The 25,714-nt window shown below is 42.7% G+C and overlaps 3 non-coding genes and 1 pseudogene across 3 annotated transcripts; 2 read left to right on the forward strand and 2 right to left on the reverse strand.

Annotated features, from left to right (window-relative positions):
- The first annotated feature begins 13,425 nt into the window (after window positions 1-13,425).
- trnas-gcu (transfer RNA serine (anticodon GCU)) lies at window positions 13,426-13,507 on the forward strand. Its single transcript has one exon. It is a non-coding gene; the product is annotated as a tRNA-Ser (tRNA).
- Window positions 13,508-14,852: 1,345 nt separating this feature from the next.
- trnas-uga (transfer RNA serine (anticodon UGA)) lies at window positions 14,853-14,934 on the forward strand. Its single transcript has one exon. It is a non-coding gene; the product is annotated as a tRNA-Ser (tRNA).
- A 7,210-nt stretch (window positions 14,935-22,144) lies between these two features.
- On the reverse strand, window positions 22,145-22,285 carry LOC138231405 (U4 spliceosomal RNA). Its single transcript, XR_011186657.1, has one exon. It is a non-coding gene; the product is annotated as a U4 spliceosomal RNA (small nuclear RNA).
- Window positions 22,286-23,952: 1,667 nt separating this feature from the next.
- LOC138231518 (U5 spliceosomal RNA) lies at window positions 23,953-24,063 on the reverse strand (annotated as a pseudogene).
- Between the last annotated feature and the right edge of the window lie 1,651 nt (window positions 24,064-25,714).

Here is a 25,714-nt window from a genome sequence, read left to right on the forward strand (position 1 = left end):
TCAAAATTTGAAAATAAACATTATATAACAACAGCTTTCATTCCTAGGAGTGAAAAACAACCATTTTTGAAGACATATTAGTTTCTAAAACACTACAATAAAGTTAAAAACATCCATTTTATATTACATTATTTTTTGTGAAATAATTAAATTGGCTTATTTCTCTCGCATTAAAATGGCTACAAATGCAAGAATTCAACCAGATATTCTTGTAAAATGTATACTGTTGCATTGCAGTTAGTTAATGTAGTTAGTCCATAGTCAGCAATCTAAACTTTATTGTTAAGCTTTAATGATTGATGTTGTACCAGTAACCTTTAGAAATACTATAGTACTTCACAAATGCTTGTGTGTTTGGAAATCTTTTGAGTAAAAGCCTTATAAAAATAGGTTTAGTTTTTACAGGACATCACAAAGAAATAGGATGGTATAATTCTTATAATTGCTTAGTGATTGTATTTGGAAGATTATGCACTAAACAGACTTCAGGGATGCCAGTGGATCATTGTGCTATTTGGAATTATTCCAAAAATCAAGTGACCTCTTTGCTGTAGTATTTTTAGTATTATTTATTTAGTATTAATAAAGAATAGATTTATTAAAGTCATGCGATGTGCAAGCGGGATATGTAAAATAATTTTAAATAAAGTTTTTTATTATTGTTATAGAGAAACATGATCAGATTTTCCCTGGTTCAGAAAAAAGACGATTAAAATCTGTAATCTTTCCACTTGTATGTCATCAGACATTAACGAGTACAACCCCCCTCTCTGCCGGAGTGCTGGCTGTGATGAATTAAACCAATTTCACAGGTATTTTCAAAGTAGGAAGTACAGTGTTAACTAGTAGATGGCCTCCTCAATGAAATCACTTCAACATGCTAATGGGTTGGTGTAACAGTCCCGGCGTGGCAAGCTTCCAATGTCAACTCGACTCGATTGGAAGACAATGAACGTATTTTAGCCCTAAATGAATTAATAGCAAACATGGTTTACATAAAAGACATTTTTCCAAGAAAGTTTATAATAATACGATCTATAGTTGAAATCTGAGCCTAAATATAAAGAAAAAAGCATTTTCAGAGAGCAATCACACTGTGTTTATGTAGAAAAAGCGATTAGGTTTATGAGCAATCTAATTACCGATTCGCTTAAAACGCTATATAAAATAAAGTTTATTTAAAGATGAATGATAAGTGTCGCAGTTTAAATAATTTTCGTAGTAGGGCTTGGACAGATTCCAAGTGCATTTTTGCAATTTAAGTTGCATTGTCCAATGTGATGTTGTAATACAGTTTAGAATACAGTAAGTCTAAACTGTATCAGCTTTATTTATGGGTTGCAATTTAGAAAAAGTCAAAAACCGCACTCAAAATGCAATTTAGAGCTTTCTGGCAAGAGGAGACACCCAAATTATAATGTAACATGCCACTGTTTGTGCATGAACAAAGTTATACTGCAATTTTCCTTAGATACGCGATTGCATGGTGTACGTTCCATAAGAATCAGCGCTTTTATACAGTATATCGCCTTTAAACACATATATTTAAACACGCGTTTACGATTTAAATCAAAACGCGATTCAAATCAATATAAATGTTTATTTTGTAACGCATAGGTGACTATTCATTGTTATTAAAAAGACGTAAATTCGATCATGTTGTGATATTTAGAAATATAAATTTGTTTTGATGCGAGTGAGGTTTTATTTAATCTCTGACCAAGGGAAATGTTTCATTTTTTCAAAGAAATGTTTGTTAAAAATTAAAGTCATAGTTCCATGAGATTCAACCACAGACCATGTGACATAGGAGTCAGGAACCTAACCCACAGCACCACCAGCACAGACACATGCTGAGGGCTGAAAAAGCACTACAGAAACATTATCGACTATAAAATAATGTAATTAGGCACAGAAGAAGTTTACAGCACAGTACAATAATAAATGCTGACCATGACTTTAGAAGCATAAATTACCTTACACTCAATTTAAACACAAGCTGTCTTTAGCCCTCTAAGCTGGTTCATACAGAAATGTAGAGAACCAGGCTCAGAACACACAGCTTCATTAGCGAATACATATGCAGACCAACTAGAGAAGATGTTTTACAGAGGATGGATTTTTAGAAACATCCCATCAATGACATCACTGAAGTCAACTCCTAGGTAACTGTCGTGTGGATAGTTTCACAAGAATCAGACAAAGGTTTAAGCATCGCTTATTTTAGATAAAACTGCAAAAAAACAACAACAACCCATAATGTACTTCTTTGCGGCTCTGTTTGCCCAAATCATATATTCACAACGTGAAATTAGAAAATAATATTACGTAACCAAAAACCGCAATATGGAAACAGAACCTGTGTAATTGTTGACAGATGATGTACTCGTACCATTTTTACAAGACGAACTACAACACTTAAAAAATGACTTGTATGTACTTGATATCTCTAATCAATCCACTGCACTGCATTAAAACAAAACGAAAACTAAAACGCCCTGGGCATACCGTTTCGCGCTTCTTATCAGTTGCTCAAAAGCAATTTGACCGTATGAAATGCATAATATAAACCTAGAAACATATACTTGAGGAGTATTTACGTAGTATCGGTGTCAAGACATACCTCTCAAATACTGTAAATCAAGTTAAAAATATCTCAAGACCGATTCTGGTCATAATGAAACCATGTTTCGTGTATGTTTTCTTTAAAGTACCGAGACCAGCCATATACTGTATGTTTATGTTCCAAAATTAATATCGTTTATGGCCTTCACACGCGTTGCAGCATGCTCCTATTCTTTTTATGCTCAGGCACTAAGATTTCCCTTCAGTGGTAAAATTCCATATAAATATTCAATACTTAAACGGGCACAGTTAAGACATTAAATATACATATACATATACATATACAAACTGTATACAGTACAGTTTGCATACGGTAATATGTTTATGTTCCTAAATCAACCTCTTTTATGAGCATGTGAAAGGCATGGTGAATCGATTCTCAAAAATTACTGTACTTTGCATGATTGGAAAAAAATGCGTGATTGCGAAATGCTGTGGTGTTACTTTTACAAAGACGGTCAATGAAAAAAATAATGTGGACCAGGGCAATACTTTGAGTTTACAGCTTGTCCAAGGTCATTTATTATTAATACTATTAGTAATATCTTCATTAAAGACTTTGATGGCTACAGCTCAAACATGAGAAGTTGAGCTTTATTAGCTCCACCTTGCGGAAATTCCGGATACTATTATTTTGCTAGCGGTATTTACCGGTAACTCGCGGTATATACCGGTAACTTGTGGTAGACTGCGTACAGCGTACGCCCGCGAATTTTGAATGGCTGCATCTGTAGCAATCATATTGTAGTAGACACTCATTTGCCTGTTTCACAAATGATCATATTTTACTAGAGATTCTGTTTGGGATACGGATGTGCATTCTGACAGCAATCTCTTACAAAAAATGATTTTACCTTATCGCGGCTTTGCCCTTCTTGCCTCTTTGGACAATATCTCCATCTTGTGGTCGTTGTTGGTAATGTCTTCTTATAGATAGATACTTTATTGATCCCGTGAGGGAAATTGCAGTGCAACAGCAGCTTAACACACACAACACAGCCACAGTGTAACAAATTATATAATAATAGTACAATACTGTATATATACTGTATATATATATGAAACAGAAATAGAAACAGAAACAGGAATCGCTTACTACCTGGAGAATCTCTGTAGGAATATCTAGCATTTATCAATGGAAATAAAAGCTGCTTTAATACAGTGCATGTTCAAACTCAAACCCTCAGCTGCTGTTCTTGTTTGTTTTGGGACAAATTGCAACTGAGCATCGCATGAGCCGTTACGTACCCTTATCTGTTAGGGAATTTCAAGGGAGGAGTTAGGTCAGAATGGGTAGGCTGCAAAACAACAAGTAAAGATTTATTCCAAGATGAAACGTTGTGGCGGTTTTCTTATCTTTTCAGCATGGACTCAACTTTTACGTGTTCCTTATATGCTATATATGTATATATTAGCACCAATGTCGTTCTTAAAAACTAACATGAAATTGTCAGGGACATTCAGCTATATACAAAGACGAGACAGACAAAGTAATAATTCTGTATTAACGTGGCCTACATATTGACGCAATGATCGAACTAACTGACATGTTCTGATTCAGATCCCCTGCTGTTCATGCCAATTAGAACAATAGCAATGCTGAGTCCTCCCCACCCTACTGAGCACAAATTCAGCTGCTCTCCAGTTCTGTTCTGCATGTTTTTTCATTGCAATTGAGCTCGGAGCTGGAGATGATCTCCATACAGTTCTGTGTTAACTAGCCCGCACTTGCGTGCTAATTTACGTGTTGTGGCAGATGCTTTTCTATAGTTCATATACATGACGGCAACCTGTTACCGAGGAACCCGTAGAGGTTTAAAAGCCTCACGAGCCAGGCAGGACTCAAACCTACAATCTTCTGACCCGAAGTCAGACGCGTTATCCATTACGCCACTGGCCCATAGAACATGCGCTTGCACTCCACCACAGAGAGCTCTACACTGCTACCAGTAGTACACTTCCCCATCTAAATTTTCACAGCAAGAAACTTGTGTTTCCTACTATTTTTATCAGGTTTAAAATATCATCTCCTTAAAACAGAAAAAGTGTTGGTGTGTCGTGCTGAAATTCTGATTGATTTTGAATTCAAAGAAAAAAGGTTTTCTTCCAAAACACCGTGAAATTGTCACATCTTGCAGACAATAGGTGTATTCCATGTTGAAAAGAGAAGAAAGAAAACCATGGAGCCTTTTACAGGTGTGAGGCTTCTTCAGGTGTGAGAAGATCTCACGGCCGAAACGCTGTGTTTCCGTTCTTCTCTTTTCAGCATGCAATAAACCAATTACTTGTTCCTTTGCAGCCGAGGCATGCTGATGTAGCTACCCAGCTGAACATCTTGCAGACTCTACAGTACTTCTCTCCTGTAGAAGTAAAGCAGGGCTTGCTGGGTGAGCTTTTGCTCCGGTAAATTAGGTCACGTGTCATGTTAAATCACTTCTTCTAAACACAACATTTGCTGGTGCTAGCTTTCCCCATGAAAAGAGACATTTCCCTTACAGTACATGACATATCGTTTTTATTCTATCAATAAGTATAGAAATAAAACAAAAGAAAAATGTTGTCGCCAAAGAATGCACAGCTCTGTCGCCTTGGGGAGGTGTCAAGGGCATTGAGCTCCTTGGACATGAGAAGTGCCAGATAAATGCCATTTCTCATCATTTCTCTTGGCGTCAGTTCTGCTATTAAATGGGACGGAGGCAACGGGCTCAGAGAGCAGGTTAAGTGCACACCGAACGCAGATGTGTCCAAGTGTCTGTAAAAGCGCGGTGCTCTGCTGGCGCTGTTCCCTAGTGGCTTAAAGTGCCTGCCTAGTAAGCAGGCGATCCTGGGTCTGAATACCAGCGGTGCCTCTCTCCGTGTCTTGTTGTGCCGCATGTCTCATTTCAGACAAACATGTACAGCTTGGTTCAGTTTAATGCAAGAATTCATTTCCTTTCTGGAATAACTTGTTTTTGAAGAAATCCATACAGCTTGTGAAAGATGAAATCCATTTCTTGGTTGTCAGTGGAAAAAGATTGCCGGCTGCAAGAAGCGCTAGTGATTGTTTTCTTTGACCATAAACCTGCAAATGTAGGGTGCACAAAAGACTGTCAGACTCTGTGGTGCTGAAAAGTTGGTGGTTCAAGCCCCTCCAGTATGCGTGTCTCAGTTTTTCCAATGTAAACATCATCACCTTCTCGCTAAAGAAGATGGCGCAGAAGGCTCCACAGCCGAAACGTTGTGCTTCTTTTCTTCTCTTTTCAGCATGGAGTAAACCTTTGCTTTATCCTTTGCAGCCTAAGCATGCTGACGCAGCTACCTTTCTCTTAACACGCCTCAATCATTATTCACCAAAACGATCAGCAGAATAAGTCGCCTTTGTGGTGATGTCACTCCTCTGCTTCGCAAATGTCCTTAGTGACGGGCCATTTCTTTCTGCCATTTTTCCGGAGCGGTTATTGATTGCTCCATCATTTCCCTCTTACTTTCCATCACTAGATTGAAAAAAAAAACAGAAACAGGCTGACAGGACGACAATCAAATTGCAAAAACTCATCAAAGCACTCGATAGAGTATTTGAATCCACAAGTAGCTACGAGCAACTTTGTCCTGGCTTGCATGAAAGTCGGAAAATGTCAAAAAGAAAAAGATGGTGGCTTTTTCATATTCGTTCTTTTATTTTTAGTTCGTTGCTTCTTCTGTCCATTGTCCTCCTGCCTGGCTCTTGACCTGTGACTGCTTGAACGCACACAGTAGACTTTCATGCAGGGGATTTGTCCTGAGCCTCTGTGAAAGACCCACCCACCCCCATAAATAACTGCTCTAGAAACACATGAATGCAAAACTAAACCACAGCTTAAAGGGGAGCTTGTCATGACCGCCAGGCAGTAAAGACCAACTCTTAAGCAATCTAAACAGCACCAGCAGCGGGTGATTATTAACAAAGGCCGCCGCACGAGTTAACCCACCTGCACACACTCCACCGTGCGGTACGCAGTGCTATTTTTACCATCTTTACCTGCTTCCCGCTGGTATTGAGTCTACTCCTTGAGAGCTCTACCTGGCGTTTTTTCCATTACCTCGTTTATTCTGGATATTGGACTCCTCTTCTGCCTTTTCGACTTTGGACCTCGCCTCTCACCTCGGACTGTTTGCCACCAGTGTTCTCCCTGAATTACGACTTACCTTACGCCTCTTGACCACGAAACAAAGCAAAGCAGAGCAAAACAAAATGAACAAACGAAAACCCTCACGTCCCGCACTTGCATATAACGCCGTTACTTGCCCAAGCGGTATTGTACGTCATCCTAGCACTGCACCCCGGGGCGTACGGTATATGGGAACGAGCACACGCCACGAATCGTCTCGAATCACTCCCTACAGCTGTAAGGCACCTTGAAGCATGCACCCCCAACATTCTTCTTTGCGCATCTGTGAAAGGTAAACTCTTGAGCAAACTCTGAACCAGCTCTAAGGAAACTAATCCGATTAGACGTTACTTTGACTAATCTTTTAAGGGACCCTTGTTAATTGGAGAAATCAATGATTTCGAATGAATTCTGTATGCGTTAAAAGACAGCTATACACAGAAAACATGCAGGACACTTCTCATGATGTTTCCCGAGCCGAAACACAGTGCGTTTTTCCAAGCCATCTGACAAAGCCCGCCCACTGAAAACTGCAGCAAATCGTGTAAAGACGTTCAACTTTGTAACTACTGCACGCACAGGAAGAAGAATAAATTCCTCTTTTCAAACTGTCAAAGGTTTGCTTTGCGAACACTGCAGGACATCGCACAATCTCTTTTGAACGGGGACAAACGATTTCTTATGGGGCACAGTAAGTACAGACGTTTAAAAAGCTCCACTCATGCCGACGATGCAGCATGAAGAAGCGCAACCTAACGTTTGCATTCCTAGCAAATTCCTTTATTTTTTGATAAATAAAGACAGTCTTGTTTAACAAACAACACACACAACATTTTACATTGTCAATTCAATTCAAATCAATGTATTTCTATATAGCGCCTTTCACAACAAGGTTGTCCCAAGGCACTTAACAATGCAAGTTGTTAAGAGCCTTGTGTCTAATATGCCGCCTAGGTTACGTGCTGTCTTTTTGAGGCAAATGTTTAAATCCTCTGAGTTAAGTGCTGAAGTTATAGTAGTCCTATCAGTATTGTTGCCTCCGATCAACAGATCCTCATTTTTCTCAGAGTTGAGTAACAAAAAGTTTTCACACATCCAAGTATTTCCTTCCTTAATGCATTTAACTAAACTGATAATAGAAGAGTTGTCGTTTGGTGTAAACAAAATGTTTATTTGAGTGTCATCAGCATATGAATGAAAGTTCATATTATTTTTTCATATTATCCTACCTAGCAGCAGCATGTAGAGAGAGAGAGCAATATTGGTCCCAGCACTGATCTTCTGGTACCCCAAATTGAACTGGTGACATTGATGAAGCAGTACAATTATTAGATATTTGAACATAATGAAAACGATGAGTAAAATGTGAAGTAAACCACTGAAGGACGGTTCCAGAAAAGCCAACCTCAAACTCAAGCCTGTGTAACAAAACAGAGAGGTCAACCGTGTCAAAGGCAGCTCTAAGATCTAGAAGCACAAGCACTGTTGCATTCCCCGCATCAGTAGCTAAGAGAATATCATTTACGACTCTTGTTAATGCAGTTTCAGAAACCAGACTGAAATTTCTCAAGTATATTATTTGGATCCAGATACGATTGACGTTGGGCAACAACTATTCTCCCAAGACCTTTAGATTGAAATTGGACCTTTGAGACAGGCCTGTAGTTGTTAAGAACTTGTGGATCCAAATTTGACTTCTTAAGGAGCGGTCTAACAACCGCTACCTTAAATTGATCAGGTACAACGCCTGACGCAAGCGATACATTCATCATACTAATTATAGGTCCTGTAACGGACACGGACTGGAATCCGTGTCAGATCTTATAGAAGACCCTATGCGATGCAGTAAGAGCTGGAGAAAACAGGAGGCGTGGTAAAAAGGAACACACAGGGGTTTAATAGTGCACAAAATAATAGTGACAGTCCGTGAGACAGTGTATGGGGAAGACAAAACGGCATCCAAATCCAAACGGGTCCAAGGGCAGGTCAAAGCACGGTCCGAAAGTCCATAAACTGGAAATCCATCCTGGAACGCGACAAAGTTAAAATCCCCGGGAGGGGGGAGCACACAGACAAACGAAACATGGAGGTCCAAGGGTGACGGGGCGAGATCCTCCAGACCCCGGGCTCAGGAAACGGGAGGCGTCGGGGATGAGGCCTCTGCCCTCAGGAGACGGATGTAGGGTTTCCTGGTGCTAGGCGGGCCTCGCGACATCTTACCCTAATGATGAGCCCCGAGGACTGGAGGAGCTAGTCTTTAAATAATAACACTAAAAGGGTACACCTGGAGAACTAAATCACACAAACAATAATGGGAGCAGTGGAGCGCCCTCTAGGGAGGGATGTCGGGCGTGACAGTACCCCCCCCCTTCAAGGGCGGCTCCTGACGCCCTACACAATTAAAAAAAAATAAGAGCAATACTATCAACAAGAATATCACAAGCACAGGCTATATACAACCAGAGAAGGAAATTCAGAATCACTATATACACAAGAGATAAAACCGGAGAATACTATATACAAAATGGTAGGGTAGGGTACTTGTTGGTAAATGTGCACAGCGTTATGTTTGGAGATAACAAAACACTGCATACCAACTCCAAAACCTCATCCCACCTGGGAAGCATAGCGGAGGCTGTACGGCTTGCAATCATCGAGGGACCGATGAATTCCAAGATGTATCAGGAAAATCTACAGCAGAATGTCAGGGTGTCTGCCTGTGATCTAAAACTCGAAAGACGCTGGGTCATGCAGCATGACAAAAACAAAGGAGTACATCAACAACAGAGTGGCTGAAACAGAAGAAATTCCGTATTTTGGGATGGCCAAGTAAGAGTCCTGACCCCAATCCCATTGAAGTGCTGTGGCGTGATCTGAAGCAGGCCGTTCAGCGCAAGACATCCCAAAAATATACATGAACTGAAACAGTTTTGCATAGAGGAATAGGCCAAAATACCTCCTAACCGCTGCTCAGGTCTGACCAGCCGCTACAGAAAGTGGGGGTTGAGGTTTTTGTCATAAAGGAGGTTCCACTAGCTCCTTAATATAAGGGTTCACGTACTTTTTCCATCAATGACCTTGATTGTTTAAACCATTTGGTCAATAAAGAAACAGCAATGTCAAATGTTGGGCGTGTGTTGTTTGTTAAATCAGACTCTCTTTATTAATTATTATGACTTAGATAAAGATAAGATCACATGCAACACGGGGAATAGAGATGTAACGCAACGGGGGCTCAGGCGGGCGCCCTTGCCGCATCTGGTCGGCCCCATCCCGACTGGAGGCTCGAACCCGGGACTTCCGCGTCTCTCTGCAGCGACCTAGCCCCGTGAGCTAAAGAGAGATCTCTCAACAGCCCAGTAGCTGTAGTCCTGCTATCACAGGGAAGGGCGGCGACGTCACCTGCTCTGGTACGCCGGCTCTTACACAGTGCCTGTCGGCCGTAAGCGTTACACTCTCCCCCGCTTAAATCGCCGTCCCCGGCGAAGGGCTATCCCATCCCACTGCTAACACCAATGTAACGTAAATTCCTGCTTCGACACGTAACGGGATTATAATCAAGTGCAGGAGCTGAGGGCTTTAGTTTTGTTTCGTTTTCCATGGCGTTCGTAAGCGCGCAAATCAAAGGCAATTCCTGCGTCTAACACGAATGTAAATGCTTTTGAAAGTGCAGTGTGGTGCAGCTTGTAAAATCCTTGTCCACATTTTTGGTTTGTTGATGTTTTTTCTGTCTGCCAAAGTTGCATTTTGACATCCGGACTGGGGGACTTTATCATTTGAACGTGAAGCCAGCCTTAAACCCTCTGAGGCGTGTCTGTCTGCCGGCACAAATCTTGTGAAAGGTATTTTTTTTAACGGAGAGCAACTTTAAAAAGGTTTCCGCAGCCACCTCGCACTCCGTGTTATATTATAGGAGGAATGCGGCGGCAGCGAGCTCACTTTTGTCATGGCCGAGTGGTTAAGGCGATGGACTCGAAATGCGTTGGGGCTTCCCCGCGCAGGTTCGAAACCTGCCGACTCCGGCGTCTGCCGCACGTCGCCTTGTGCCTGCGCGGCAGAAGCGAAGTGCCGCTTCTCCTTTCCTGGTACTATAACAACGCGAAATCACTTGGACCCGCTGCCATGGGAAGCAATTCTTCAGATAACCACACATTTTGCGTTCGCACCTCTGGTGCTCTACTTATGCCTTTGAAAACCTAATGAATAAAGCTGAAAGAACCGACACGATATGTAGGTGCTGGTAAAGCACGCAGTAAAGAACTGTTAACAGCAAGGGTTTCAGTGGGTTAACTGAGGAGAAGGCGTGATCGCTAATTGTTGACTTTTTATTTGGTGTTAGAAACACTCTTACTGTGCATGACGTGCAACAAATGTAGCCACAGAAATTGCATCACGCTTTCATGTATGCTATTGCAGACACCAACGTTGCCTAGATAGAAAACCGAAAAAGCCGTGGGTTTGCTTGCTGGTCTGAAGGATCTCTCTTCGAATCTCTATCATTTGTTAATGGAAGTAAAAGGCGCTGCAATCTCATACGTTCAGAATCAAACTCGCAGCTGTTGTTCGACTTTATTTCTTGACTAATTACAACTGAGTGTCGCATGAGCAGTTATATAAACTTGTCTGGTATATTTGAACACAAATGCCGTTCTTCAATTAAAACTAACAGTACATTGTCAGGGACATTCAGTTCTATACAAACAAGAGACAGACAAGAGAATATTTCTACCGTTCATGTGGACTACGTGTTGACTTACTGATCGGAATAATTGAAAAGTTCGGGCTCATAGCCGATGCAGTGCGTGCTAATTAGAACAGCAACGCTAAGCTCTCAGCACCGTACTGAGCCCAGGTGTTTTTCTAAAGCTGTCAGGTGCAGTTCATTTACATGAAGGAAATCTCTTACTGGGTACGATTACAATGCAGTAAGTAGCACAGACTACTTAGGGAGTAACCCGATGCGTTTAAAAACGACCTGACCCAGGCAGGAGTCAAACCTGCAATCTCCTGATCCGTAGTCAGACGCGTTAGCCATTGCGTCACTGGCCCTGCTGTGACACTGCAGGACTGTAACCCAGCGAGATCAGCACTGCACCTAGTAAAATATTACCCCCGGTCCATTCTTTTCCAAAAGTGAGAAACACCTGTTTTCTACATTTTGTCTGTTTTAAAACCATATCTCTTTAAACCAAACCAAGAGTTTGTCTTTTGCACTGATATTCTGATTCATTTCGATTTCAAAGAAAAAGAAAACATTATCTTCCAAAGCATCATAAAATTGTCCATTCTTCCAGACTCTACTTCTCTCTTGTAGTAGTACAGCAGACCTTTCCAGGTGAGCAGATCACAGAGTCCGAAATATGCTTCCTCCATCAAGCAAAGTACCTGAACATGACTCTGTCTTCATAAAAGCGCCCCTGTAATAAAGAAATTAAATCCGAAATCAAGAGGGCAGTTGAATACTGAAGTTCAAGAAGTCATCAATTTTAACCTAGCAACACATTAAAGGCTGCATCTATACAAGTACGATTCTAGAAATGCTCACCAGATTACGTTTTAAGAAGGAACTGCGCCTCAGGTTCCGCCGAGATCTTAACTTGGATGGCAGGATTCAGAGTCCGGAGTGCGGACTGATGGCGCACAGAGGGTCCACATACTGTGGATCCCTCAGTTTTCTTCCGCGTGTTTAAACCGCCAGCGTGTGACTCCCCTGTCCCCGTGACCTCATTGCTCTGCTCTCGCCTCTGTGCAGCTGAGCCCGACTCATGGTAAAGTGGAAAAAAATATGCCCTCATCGTGGGATTTACTCTGGATCGAGGATAGATGTCACCTTTTTATCGTTGAACAGGATGTATGTGATGTGGCGACTAGGTTCAATTTTGTATCCTTTTAAAAGATTAAGGACTGGGGTGAGCATGATTTACCACCCTTTCAGCTAAGAACCCGACGTGAGCACCGTTTAAGCTGCATAGACTCGGTCGTTTAACTCTTCTCCATTAGCAGGGTTAAGGTTAAAGAAAAAAAAACATTGCTGACTTCTTTTTTTTGCCAGCCGCTAGCGCTGATTAGCAATGTTTGTATTTCATGTTTTGCAAGTTCCATCCATTTTAAGAAAAACAAGTCGCGTTAAAGACAGGAAATGAATACTTGCATTTAATTAAGTCTAGCCGTAGGCGGTTGTCTGTAAGGACCAGTTCTGTTCGAGAAGACAGAACAAACAAGGCACCACTGGGATTCGGACTCAGGATCTCCTGTTTAAGAGACAAGCGCTTTAACCAACTAAGCAACGGCGCCCCGGTAGTGTTGTCCTTTTGCAGCCACTTGGACACACCACTCAGACACATCTGCATTCGGTGTGTGCTCCGCCTGCTCGCTGAGCAAGTTGCCACCTTTACATACAATAGCAACATCGACACCAAGAGAAAGGATGACAAATGGCTTTTATCTGGAACTTTTCATGTCCAAGGAGCTCAATGTGCTTTCTGTGTACAACAGGGCCACTGAACTCCACACTGGCCACTGAACCACAGCAGTGGCTTGCTGGCTTGACATCTCCCAAGGAAAATGTTGAAATCGCATGTGGAACAGGAAAAGGACCCTCGAGTACGAGGGAAAAAAAAGAAAAAGATCATCTGGAGCGCGCCAACCCATGTCTGGACAGCCCAGTTTCATCGACGAGGTGGCTGAGTGGTTAAGGTGATGGACTGCTAATCCATTGTGCTCTGCACGCATGGGTTTGAATCCCATCCTTGTCGCTCTCTACGTTTGACGTTGGCTCTCCTGTTGTTTGCTCCAGTACTAGAGCCTTACATTTTCTAGCGGTGGCTGAACATGGTATAGTAGGCTAACGTTGGTATCGAGCAGTGGTAGTAACAGTATTTACGTGCCGCTGCTGCCAAGTGGCTCTGGGTTGAGACCGCGTTTTCACTTACTTGCAGCACAAACGGAGAAAGCGATTTTTGACAGTCTCTCGAGAGACTGCGCTAGGTGTTTAGGGATAGACTTTGTCAGTTCCCCCTGGGATGATGGCCTCTCAAATAGTTTGTGATTCCTCTAGACGTTTATACAGTATAAGCCTGCTTCGTGGCTTAAATCCAAGCTAAGGAAACGAGTTTGAGGTCTGATGCAGAACTGCGAATTCAATGAACGGGAACACTACAGTACATTGCACTGTATGTGTGAGGAAAGCTGCCCCCTTCTGTTCCTTGTCGACCGAACAGAGGACTGTAAAGGATACCGCCAAGAAACTTTAGGATGCTGGTTGGAATCCAGCTCCAAAGAAGCCCCTTTGGGTGTTATGTCATCAAAAAGCAAGAACAGAGAATCTCCCTTGGATCAAAAGCGCAACAGAACTGTTTTCCGTGGAGCAGGTTTCAGACCCGTAGACCTGTTTTATTTGTAGGGCAGGGCGCATTCCCAAACGCGAATCTCCTGTTTTAGAAATGCTTTGGGCGGCGTGAAGTGAAAATAAGAAGTGGGCTCCAGATGCACATGGAAGCAATCAAGTGTTTCATCCGAGCTGTTTCAAAGACTGCTCAACAGCTTTCCTTTTACAGAGGCCCAACGATTAATGATGGGGGTGCACCCTTCAATGTGCCTTACGACTCTAGGGAGTGATTGAGACGATTCGTAGCGTGTGTTCATTTCCCTCTATTCCCCATGTTGCAGTGGTAAGATGACGTAAATTCCTGCTTCGACACGTAACGGCATTATAATCAAGTGCAGGAGCTGAGGGCTTTTGTTTTGTTTCGTTTTCTATGGCGTTCGTAAGCGCGCAAAACAAAGACAATTCCTGCGTCTAACACGAATGTAAATGCTTTTGAAAGTGCAGTGTGGTGCAGCTTGTAAAATCCTTGTCCACATTTGTGGTTTGTTGATGTTTTTTCTGTCTGCCAAAGTTGCATTTTGACATCCGGACGGGGAGACTTTATCATTTGAACGTGAAGCCAGCCTTAAACCCTCTGAGGCGTGTCTGTCTGCCGGCATGTATCTTGTGAAAGGTATTTTTTTTTTAACGGAGAGCGACTTTAATAAAGTTTCCGCAGCCACCTCGCACTCCGTGTTAGATTATAGGAGGAATGCGGCGGTGGCGAGCTCGCTGTAGTCGTGGCCGAGTAGTTAAGGCGATGGACTTGAAATCCATTGGGGACTCCCTGCTCAGGTTCGAATCCTGCCGACTACGGCGTCTGCCGCACGTCACCTTGTGCCTGTGCGGCAAAGGCGAAGTGCAGCTTCTCCTTTCCTGGTACTATAAAAATGCTACATCGCTGGGACCTGCTTCCATGGAAAGCAGTTCTTCAGGTAATTCTACTCTCTTACCAGAGCTGTTAGGTTCCTTTCCGTGGTGAGATGGGTTGTCATGCAACGCTGCCACATAGTGCCGACAGACAAGTGTGTTGCGGGAGAAGAGAAAAGTGTTTGAAGATTTAAGAGTGTCTTAGGTGGAGCCAAAATCAAGTGTCACAAATGCAAGTGGGAAGATTTCCAATGTTTAATATGGTCAAAATAAGCGGAAGTTACCAGCTGGTCCGGCACAGTCTGCCATGCTTTTGTCATATACTGTAAAGTGGTGTCGAACTGGGTGTCGAACTGGAGCCTCACCATTTGCATATGTGAGGCTCCAGTTATACATCGAGTATCACATTAAATGACAAAAATGAAGAGAGTTAAAGCACCTGGAGAGGTTTTCTTACAACTTTTGAGCTGACACAGTTTTGGAAAATGTTTCCTTCACGCTGCACTGAACAACATAGGCAGCCAAGAGTCTCCAAAACAAAACAGAATGGACAGATAGGAGAAAATTCCCACTCGTCCTGAAGTTCCCAAAATCCAGCACTGAGCGTAAACAAAGTGTCTAAGTAGCGTGGGAATGCTAACCCTAACCCTAGCTGGAGTTTGAGCAATCCGGCACTGAGCGTAAGAAGATGAGTCAAAGTAACGTCTAATCGGATTAGTTTCCTTAGAGCTGGTTCAGAGTTTGCTCAAGAGTTTACCTTTCACAGATGCGCAAAGAAGAATGTTGGGGGTGCACGCTTCAAGGCGCCTTACAGCTGTAGGGAGTGATTCGAGACGATTCGTGGCGTGTGCTCGTTCCAATATACCGTACGACCCGGGGTGCAGTGCTAGGATGACGTACAATACCGCTTGGGCACGTAACGGCGTTATATGCAAGTGCAGGACGTGAGGGTTTTCGTTTGTTCGTTTTGTTTTGCTCTGCTTTGCTTTGTTTTGCTTTCCATCGCGTTGGTAAAAGCGTAAATAAAAAGGCGATTCCTGCGTCTACCACTAATGTAAGAGCTATTTCAAGTGCGACGTGGTGCGGCTTTTCAAATGCTTGTGGGCATTTCTCTGTTGTTGATTCTTTTTTTGTGTGTAACAAAGTGGCATTTTCATGTCCGGACGGGGAGACTTTATCATTCCGACATGAAGCCACCCTTAAGTCCTCTGAGGCGTGTCTGTCTGCAAGGCTTGTATTTTGGAAATGTTTTTTTGAAACGGAGAACGACTTTGAAATAGGCTTCCGCCGGCGCCTCGCGATCCAGGTAAGATTGTAGCAAGAATGCAGCGGCGGTGGGGCTTTCTGTAGTCGTGGCTGAGTGGTTAAGGCGATGGACTAGAAATCCATTGGGGTCTCCCCGCACAGGTTCCAATCCTGCCGACTACGTTGTCCGCCTTCAGTCGGTGTGTTTCGGCACAAGCAAAGAAGAGCGCCTCTTTGCTGTTCCTGGTGGTTCTAAAACACCCAATCGCTTGTACCCGCTGCCTTGGAAATAAGTTCTTCAGTGTCTGCAAATGGCATTTTGCAGCTGGAAGCAGATGTCGATGCGTTTTGCACAGAGCACCAAAAAAGCGTCTTTTTTGAAGGCCCAGGCACTGAGCATTGGTGGTTCAGTGGTAGAATTCTCGCCTGCCACGCGGGAGGCTCGGGTTCGATTCCCAGCCAATGCAGTGGCTTTTGCAGCGAGCGGCTCCATCACTTGCATCCCATTGCAACTCGCAACTGAAAACCCACTGAAGCTAAGCAGGTGTGAGCCAGGTCAGTACCTGGATGAGGGTGAGCTACAGGGAAAAACAAAGCTTCCAGCTGGAAGCGGTGTTAATGGTGCCGGCGGGGGGGCGCTCACCCTGAGGTCTGTGCGGGTCCCAATGCCCCAGTATAGTGACGGAGATGCTGTGTTGTAAAAGGGCGCTGTCTTTTGGATGAGATGTAAAACTGAGGTCACAGCGCTCTGTGGTCATTCAAAATGACCACCAAAACCTTTGACAAAAGCTCTTGGTAATTGATGGTCTTCAATAATGCTTCTCCTTTAGGTACATTTTAAATCAGCTGAAAAATGCTGTGAAATGGGGGGGCACTTCAGGCCAGTGTAGGATTTGGGTTACAAGAACCATGAAACTGCACGAGAAAGCCCGTACACTGAATTACACGGCTTTCTATTCAAAGGAGGACAAAAGAAATTCCCTGAGTTTGATTTTTTGCAGCACAGAGAGGAGCACTGTCGTGAGGCTGGTTAGCTCAGTTGGTTAGAGCGTGGTGCTAATAACGCCAAGGTCGCAGGTTTGAGCCCCGTACGGGCCAGGTCTAGGTCCAGGTCCCTGTTTGTGAAACAGGCAAATGACTGTCTCAGGGGCCCATTCCTCATTCTCAAGACACATGTATGCAGTATGTACACCGTGCATTGAGCAATAGGGACTTAATACACCACAGGTAAGGTTAGAAGTCATTCTGAGGTGCTACATGTGAGGGATACAGCTAGGCATCTGAAATGTAGGGTTTGAGACCCTTCAGGAGTACTGCATCCTTTGAGACAGACCCGTGCATGTTAAACAAATGATCATTTCTTTCGGCATTAGGGACTAAATATACTAAACATATGATGCTAAAATGTTATTTTCACATATATTAATGTAATAAATGAATGCTTATGCTTTATAAACAAATCTAATTAAAATAAAAGCTTAAGTTTTGTATTTATCTTGTACCATAGAACATGATTTTCTTTGTATTTCAAGCCCACAAAGTGTCCAAATGACGCACTACATGATATAAGGAAGATTATCACATGCATATCGGTATTATCTTTCTTATGAAAATGCATTCCTTTCATTACCTTTTACTTTTTAAAATGAACTCAAATTGAGTATAATGTAATAATTTAAGTAGAATAGATTCTAATAATATAATGATCCAGTGTTTTGCACTACTTCACTGCTTCACTGCTCTATTCCATCTGGAAATAAATCCTCAGACTGCTTACTGCCCTGGGCATGTACCAATAAATTAAAGGAGCACATCTGTTTATCACTGCATTGAAGCAGGAGACACACAGTCTCTGCAAACACATCCTAGATACAGTGTTCCAGCACCTTTGACCTCATTCAGAACGTATCATTTCTTGAAAGGGATTGCTGTCCGAATGCACATCTGAATCCCAAACAGAATCTCTAGGAAAATACGATCATTTGTGAAACAGGCAAATGACTGTCTCAGGGGCCCATTCCTCATTGTCAGACACATGTATGCAATGCTTTCACCGTGCATTGAGCAATAGGGATTAAAAAAACGGCAGGTAAGGTTAGATGTCATGTTCTATGATCATTTCTTTCAGCATTAGGGACTAAATATACTAAACGTATGATGCTAAAATGTTATTTTCACATATATTAATGTAATAAATGATTGCTTATGCTTTATAAACAAATCTAATTAAAATAAAAGCTTAAGTTTTGTATTTATCTTGTACCATAGAACATGATTTGCTTTGTATTTCAAGCCCACAAAGTGTCCAAATGTTCTATGATCATTTCTTTCAGCATTAGGGACTAAATATACCAAACGTATGATGCTAAAATCCTGAAAAAAGGATGTGCTCCATCTCGTCAGTAGATTGGATTCCAAAACTGATTTGGGTCAATATACATTACCTTTGAAATTAAAGTACAGTCTACTGTAGGGAACCATCAACCTAGAAAGCATTGGCCTTCCCTGGGGGTCAGGTAGGTGCAAAAGATAAACCTTTATCCTATCTTTATCTTAAGATAAGTGGCCAAGCAGTATTTTTCCAAGTTTCACCAAGCTCATCATGTTGCCATAGTAGACAAAGTTCTATAAAATGTTAAATAACTTTTTAAAAAAGCATCTTGGTCTTTCAGTACTGTACAAGGTGAATTAAACTGTGCCTGGTAATAAAAAGTAATTAGAAGCATCTCAGAAACTTTATCTCTAGAAACATTAGCTGTTTTATATCATGTAATTTAGTGTGATGTTGTCAGAATTCAAGGACATTATCACACACAGAAATTGGTTCAGTTAAATCTAAAAAACACAGCTAAACATGGGTTTAAATGTAACAGAAGTCTTACCTCTTGTCAAAAGATTTAATTCAAGAAGCGATGTAATAAATGATTGCTTATGCTTTATAAAGAAATCTAATTAAAATAAAAGCTTAAGTTTTGTATTTTCTACCATAGAACATGATTTTCTTTGTATTTGAAGCCCACAAAGTGTCCAAATGACGCACTACATGATATAAGGAAGATTATCACATGCATATCGGTATTATCTTTCTTATGAAAATGCATTCCTTTCATTACCTTTTACTTTTTAAAATGAACTCAAATTGTGTATAATGTAATAATTTAAGTAGAATAGATTCAGGTAGGAAATATAGAGTCATGATGTTTATGGCTGACATCATTTCACATGGGTGAATTTTAAGCTAAGAAATAAAAACATTTACAATGAAGATACCATTGCTTAATTTGAAATGCCTTTAAAAAATAAATACCTCCTGAGAATAATTTGCCACTCCCAGATCCTTGGTAAGGTACTGTTTGAATCCAATCAGGAGAGGAGCATCCAGGGAGTGCTTTCTATAGAGTGCAGCTTGGGCCACTCTCTTCTGGCCTGCTGATACTTTTTAACTACTCAGGGCCTGTAAGGATATAAAACACCAGTTTAAACATTTTATACCTATAAGACAAATTAGAATTTTAGTAAAAAATAGATACATCTGAAAAATAAAAAGTCTTACTGCTGATAGAGTTCTTCAGAGCTCACATCTTCCCCTTCCTTATCTGCTTCTGTTTCAGTTTCTAGAGCAGCCTCTGGCATCTCTTCCTCCTGGACAGCGGCCTCTTGCTCAGGGCCGCTGGAATGCAGGTAGATTCTTTTCAACATGCTTTTACATAATATGTTGTAACAATGATTTCAAAAAGAAACTACAGAAGCCTTACAGATTAAAAATATCTCACCTTGCCAATGTGTCTTCAGGCTTCCCATGTACAAAAAGGCCCAAGGACTCTAGCAGTCTTACAACCACTATCCTGTTTGCCTCACCAGACACGATCTCTATTCTGTGGTAATCCACGATGACCCCGTTCTTCAGGTGATTCATCATGTCCTCCCTCGCCTGTTGAGAGGCCATCCTGATCTCTTCTGCCATGGCGTGCTTCATACACGCCCTCTTCAAGTGAGCAGGAAGCTGATCAAAAGTATTCAGGCAAATCTTGCACACCAGGGGAATCCTCGCGGGTTTCCTTTGAAAATAAATAATACCATCTGTGTATAGAAACAAGCTAAGACTGATTTATTAAATTATCCTTAAAATTCTCTCTCATAGTTTGAGCATAATGATTTTATTGCATTTATATAAGAATTGCTCATTGCTCCAAAATAAATAATGGTTTCATAAAAAAGTGAACACTTACTTGGTCTCAGTCACAGACTTTCCAATAGAAGCCATTGTGGAGTTCAGCAACTGCAGGTCCTAGAAGTGGGGAAGGAATTTTAAAAGAGAAATTGAATTACAATACAGAAGGAATGGCTGAGGGATCACTGAAATATATATATATACGAATTCCAAAGACTGAGTCCATATAGAAACAACTACCTTTCATTTTCAGTATAAGAAAAAAAAACATTATCTTCCAAAGCATCATAAAATTGTCCCTTCTTCCAGACTCTACTTCTCTCTTGTAGTAGTATAGCAGACCTTTCCAGGTGAGCAGATCACAGAGTCCGAAATGAGCTTCCTCCATCAAGCAAAGTACCTGAACATGACTCTGTCTTCATAAAAGCGCCCCTGTAATAAAGAAATTAAATCCGAAATCAAGAGGGCAGTTGCCTACTGAAATACAAGAAGTCATCAATTTTAACCTAGCAACACATTAAAGGCTGCATCTATACAAGTACGATTCTAGAAATGCTCACCAGATTACGTTTTAAGAAGGAACTGCGCCTCAGGTTCCGCTGAGATCTTAACTCGGATGGCAGGATTCAGAGTCCGGAGTGCGGACTGATGGCGCACGGAGGGTCCATATACTGTGGATCCCTCAGTGATCTTCCGCGTATTCAAACCGCCAGCGTGTGACTCCCCTGTCCCCGTGACCTCATTGCTCTGCTCTCTCCTCTGTGCAGCTGAGCCTGACTCACGGTAAAATGGAAAAAAATATGCCCTCGACGTGAGATTTACTCTGGAGCGAGCCAGTGTTGCGCATAGCTGCCTTCAAAGCAGTTAACCCAGGTTCGATTCCCGGCCAACGTAGTTGCGAATGTTTTCAAATGCTGTCATGAGCCTTGGATTGTGACTAGCAAAGCGAAGCCTTTTGAAAGAGCTAAAGCACTGCAAAACGGAATTGAAGGAGAATCTTACAGTGGATTCTGAGCAGTGTCTGCATACATGCAGTCAGATAAAGGTGCTGAAAGCTTGAGCTACTCTCAATGTCATGCTGCCCTTCCCCGGAGTAAATCTATTACATTGAAAGAATGCTTCTGGCAGGTTCAAAAAGGGACCCTTGTTAATTGGAGAAATCAATGATTTCGAATGAATTCTGTATGCGTTAAAAGACAGCTATACACAGAAAACATGCAGGACACTGCTCATGATGTTTCCCGAGCCGAAACACAGTGCGTTTTCCAAGCCATTTGACAAAGCCCACCCACTGAAAACTGCAGCAGATCGTGTAAAGACGTTCAACTTTGTAACTACTGCACGCACAGGAAGCAGAATAAATTCCTCTTTTCAAACTGTCAAAGGTTTGCTTTGCGAACGCTGCAGGACATCGCACAATCTCTTTTGAATGGGGACAAACGATTTCTTATGGGGCGCAGTAAGTACAGACGTTTAAAATGCTCCACTCATGCCGACGATGCAGCATGAAGAAGCGCAACCTAACGTTTGACAGACCAAAGCCAGGCGCCGCTACGAGCAATATGAAATCATACTGACAGCACACGGCGTTTCGCGCTGACACAAAAGTAATCTCGACAGACGCTGTTCTCTGCATAAAGCTGAAAGAGCTAAAGAGCGTTTCTGTTGACACGTAACAAGCTCGTTTCTTTCTACCATGATATCACCGTGACCAAATCTGTCTTTAAACACCTTGCTCAGTCTCTGACGAGACTGTCAAAAATTGCTTTCGCCGATTGTATGCAAACCGGCGGAAGCGGGGTATTGGGAAAAGTTTTCAACTAGCAATAATCGCGCCTCGGCTAAACCTCACAGGCTACGATACTGCCACTGCGCAAAGCTGACGGTTGCCAGGCAACCGCGGGGATCCTATGGAAATCGTTATCGATCGTCTCATGGCATGTCGTTGCTATAACGCTTCATATTTGTCGTCTTCTTCTTCTTCTAGCTTGAGGTTTTGAAGAATTTCATGACAGACAAGGGCTCCGTTGGGATCAAAGGGCGTTGTGAGAAAACCGTTGCTTATTTTCAGCAGCAGAAATACAACCCTTTAAATACAAGATGACAGAACAATGACGAAGGGCATGCCGGGAGGAACTCATGCACTACAGAGGAAAGGGGGCGGGCACGTACAGTTCACATTCAAGCCACAAGTACTCTTCTTGGATGTTGCACAAACAAATCCTAACGTCTTGAAAGCATTGCAGCATGTTTGTGTCCCACTTCCCGTGGCTGCGGGACGACTGACACGAACGGACAAACACAATCTGTGGCGTTTAGCGTGACATAGTCTTGCAGGCATCGTGCTGTCTCACTGCAATACTATACCGCTGGAGGAAACAGTCCATCTGGCCATGAAACTCATTTAAACGTCTAGCTACAGCAACTAACAATATCATGATTTATTCAGGATGTGTGGAATCAGCACGTCCCGGAGACAGCTTCCGAAATCGTGAGCATTCTCTGGTGGTAGGGGCGTTCAAGATGGCGCTCAGGTGGGAGGTAAAGTTTAGTGGTTGGGGAGTTTTTTTGAGTTTTTCATGACCTGAATGTTAATTTTTGCTTTTTTTGACTACAGAAAAATAAGGACTTAACACTAGTTGTTAAACTTCAGTTATAATTGAAAGAAAAAAAAAACGATTTTTTTTTAGGTTTAAAAAGTCCGATATGAGTAACACTGGGAAAAGAAAAGAGAGTGCTGGGTCTTTGAAGGAGAACTCTAAGATACCTCAATCGTATATGTATAGCACTACAAAAAAATCGATGGCAACTAAAGGGAAAAGTGAAGCAGCTGCAGGGGCAGCAAGAGGGCGGAGGCGCCGCGCGCCCGGCCGACGTGTTGGACCGGTGCGCTTTACGTGCTGAAATAAACACGCGACAGCCCCGAAATGTTTCCAGAGTGCTGTGCACTGAAGACTTGCCTGGTGCTCCTCCGTGCAGATTGTTTGTCCTCCTCCAGTGCGGGACGAGCCAACACAAGGGAGCGCATTCGCCAACATCCAGGCACGCAATGCGATTTGGAAAGCAGCTCCTTTCCAAAGAGTTGCACACGAACGATCCTTCAGTCCCGCTCGGGGGGCACGGAGCCCCCGCCACACACAGCTTCAAGTAGCGAGTCAGGCGCCGGGGCTTTTGCTTACGGCCTCACCACCCTGAACACGCCTGATCTCGGAAGCTAAGCAGGGTCAGGCCTGGTTAGTACTTGGATGGGAGACCAGTGGGGTCCGTTCAGCTCTGGGCTCATTGCCTGCAGCTCTCGGCTTGCGGGCCTGTCCAATCCGTGTGATAACTTGGAAAACACCTGGCCACACTGTGCCAGAAATGGCGCACTCTGGGAAGCCGCTATGCAAAGCGAGGTCCGAAGATCCCCTGCGGCCGGACACTTCCCGCCCCCAAAAGAAGAGAGCGCCAATCAGACAGGTGGAGACCGAGGACTCGCAGAGCAGGCGACCATAATAAGAGCGATTGTGAGCAGTTTTGTTTTCTCTCCTTGACCAGCCCCGCTGCAACCACCCGAAGGCAGGGAAGCACAAAAATTACATGGAACTCATTCATGCTCCTCTCCACGGAAATCTTTAGTAAAAGGCGAAAGATTCTAATAATATAAAGATCCAGTGTGTTGCACTGGCCTGGTCAGCCTGGCCTGGGGGATGGTGCACATAGCACTTTCAGTCCCTGAGGTGTTAATGGCGGAGGTGTTGGAGAGTGGTACCTGTGTGGGATGGGTGGGTGAGTAGCTGTCGGGGGTTGTAGCTTTTCCTTTGCAGCTTGTCCTATACCTTCCTCCTGTAGGCGTCCTTGCTCTCTCTTAACTTCTGTTTTAGCTCCCATCATGTATATGCATTCCTTTCATTACCTTTTAATTTTTAAAATGAACTCAAGTTGTGTATAATGTAATAATTTAAGTAGAATAGATTCTAATAATATAATGATCCAGTGTGTTGCACTACTTCACTGCTTCACTGCTCTATGCCGTCTAGAAATAAATCCTCAGACTGCTTACTGCCCTGGGCATGTACCGATAAATTACAGGAGCACATCTATATATCACTGCGTTGAAGCAGGGGACACACAATCACATCCTAAATACAGTGTTCCAGCACCATTGACCTCATCCAGAACGTATCATTTCCTGAAAGGGATTGCTGTCCGAATGCACATCTGAATCCCAAACAGAATCTCTAGTAAAATATTATAATTTGTGAAACAGGTAAATGACTGTCTCAGGGGCCCATTCTTCATTCTCAAGACACATGTATGCAGTACGTACACCATGCATTGAGCAATAGGGATTAAAGACACCACAGGTAAGGTTAGAAGTCATTCTGACTGTATTCTAAAATATTGGACTCATATTCTTATGATGGCAGACATGATGCTGCGTTTAAAACCGGGGTTAATGGACATTATATGACTGTCAATTCTGTTTTGTTTTGGAGACTATTGGCTGCCTATGTGGTACAGTGCAGCGTGAAGGAAACATTTTCCAAAACTGTGTCAGCTCAAAAGTTGTAAGAAAACCTCTCCAGCTGCTTTAACTCTCTTCATTTTTGTCATTTAATGTGACACTCGATGTTTAACTGGAGCCTCACATATGCAAACGGTTTTGCTCCAGTTCGACACCCAGTTCGACACCACTTTACAGTATCTGACAAAAGCATGGCAGACTGTGCCGGACCAGCAGATAACTTCCGCTTATTTTTACCATATTAAACATTGGAAATCCAACCACTTGCATTTGTGACACTTGATTTTGGCTCCACCTAAAACACTCTTAAGTCTTCAAACACTTTTCTCTTCTCCCGCAACACTCTTGTCTGTCGGCACTATGTGGGAGCGTTGCATGACAACCCCTCTCACCACGGAAAGGAACCTAACAGCTTTGGTAAGAGAGGAGTAAAGGACCTGGCCCGTACGGGGCTCGAACCCATGACTTTGGCGTTATTAGCACCACGCTCTAACCAACTGAGCTAACCGGCCTCATGACAGTGCTCCTCTCTGTGCTGTAAAAAATCGAACTCAGGGAATTTCTTTTGTCCTCCTTTGAATAGAAAGCCGTGTAATTCAGTGTACGGGCTTTCTCGTGCAGTTTCATGGTTCTTGTAACCCAAATCCTACACTGGCCTGAAGTGCCCCCCCATTTCACAGCATTTTTCAGCTGATTTAAAATGTACCTAAAGGAGAAGCATTATTGAAGACCATCAATTACCAAGAGCTTTTGTCAAAGGTTTTGGTGGTCATTTTGAATGACCACAGAGCGCTGTGACCTCG

The sequence above is a fragment of the Lepisosteus oculatus genome, unplaced genomic scaffold (assembly GCF_040954835.1).
Source record: "Lepisosteus oculatus isolate fLepOcu1 unplaced genomic scaffold, fLepOcu1.hap2 HAP2_SCAFFOLD_60, whole genome shotgun sequence".
NCBI lineage: Eukaryota > Metazoa > Chordata > Actinopteri > Semionotiformes > Lepisosteidae > Lepisosteus > Lepisosteus oculatus.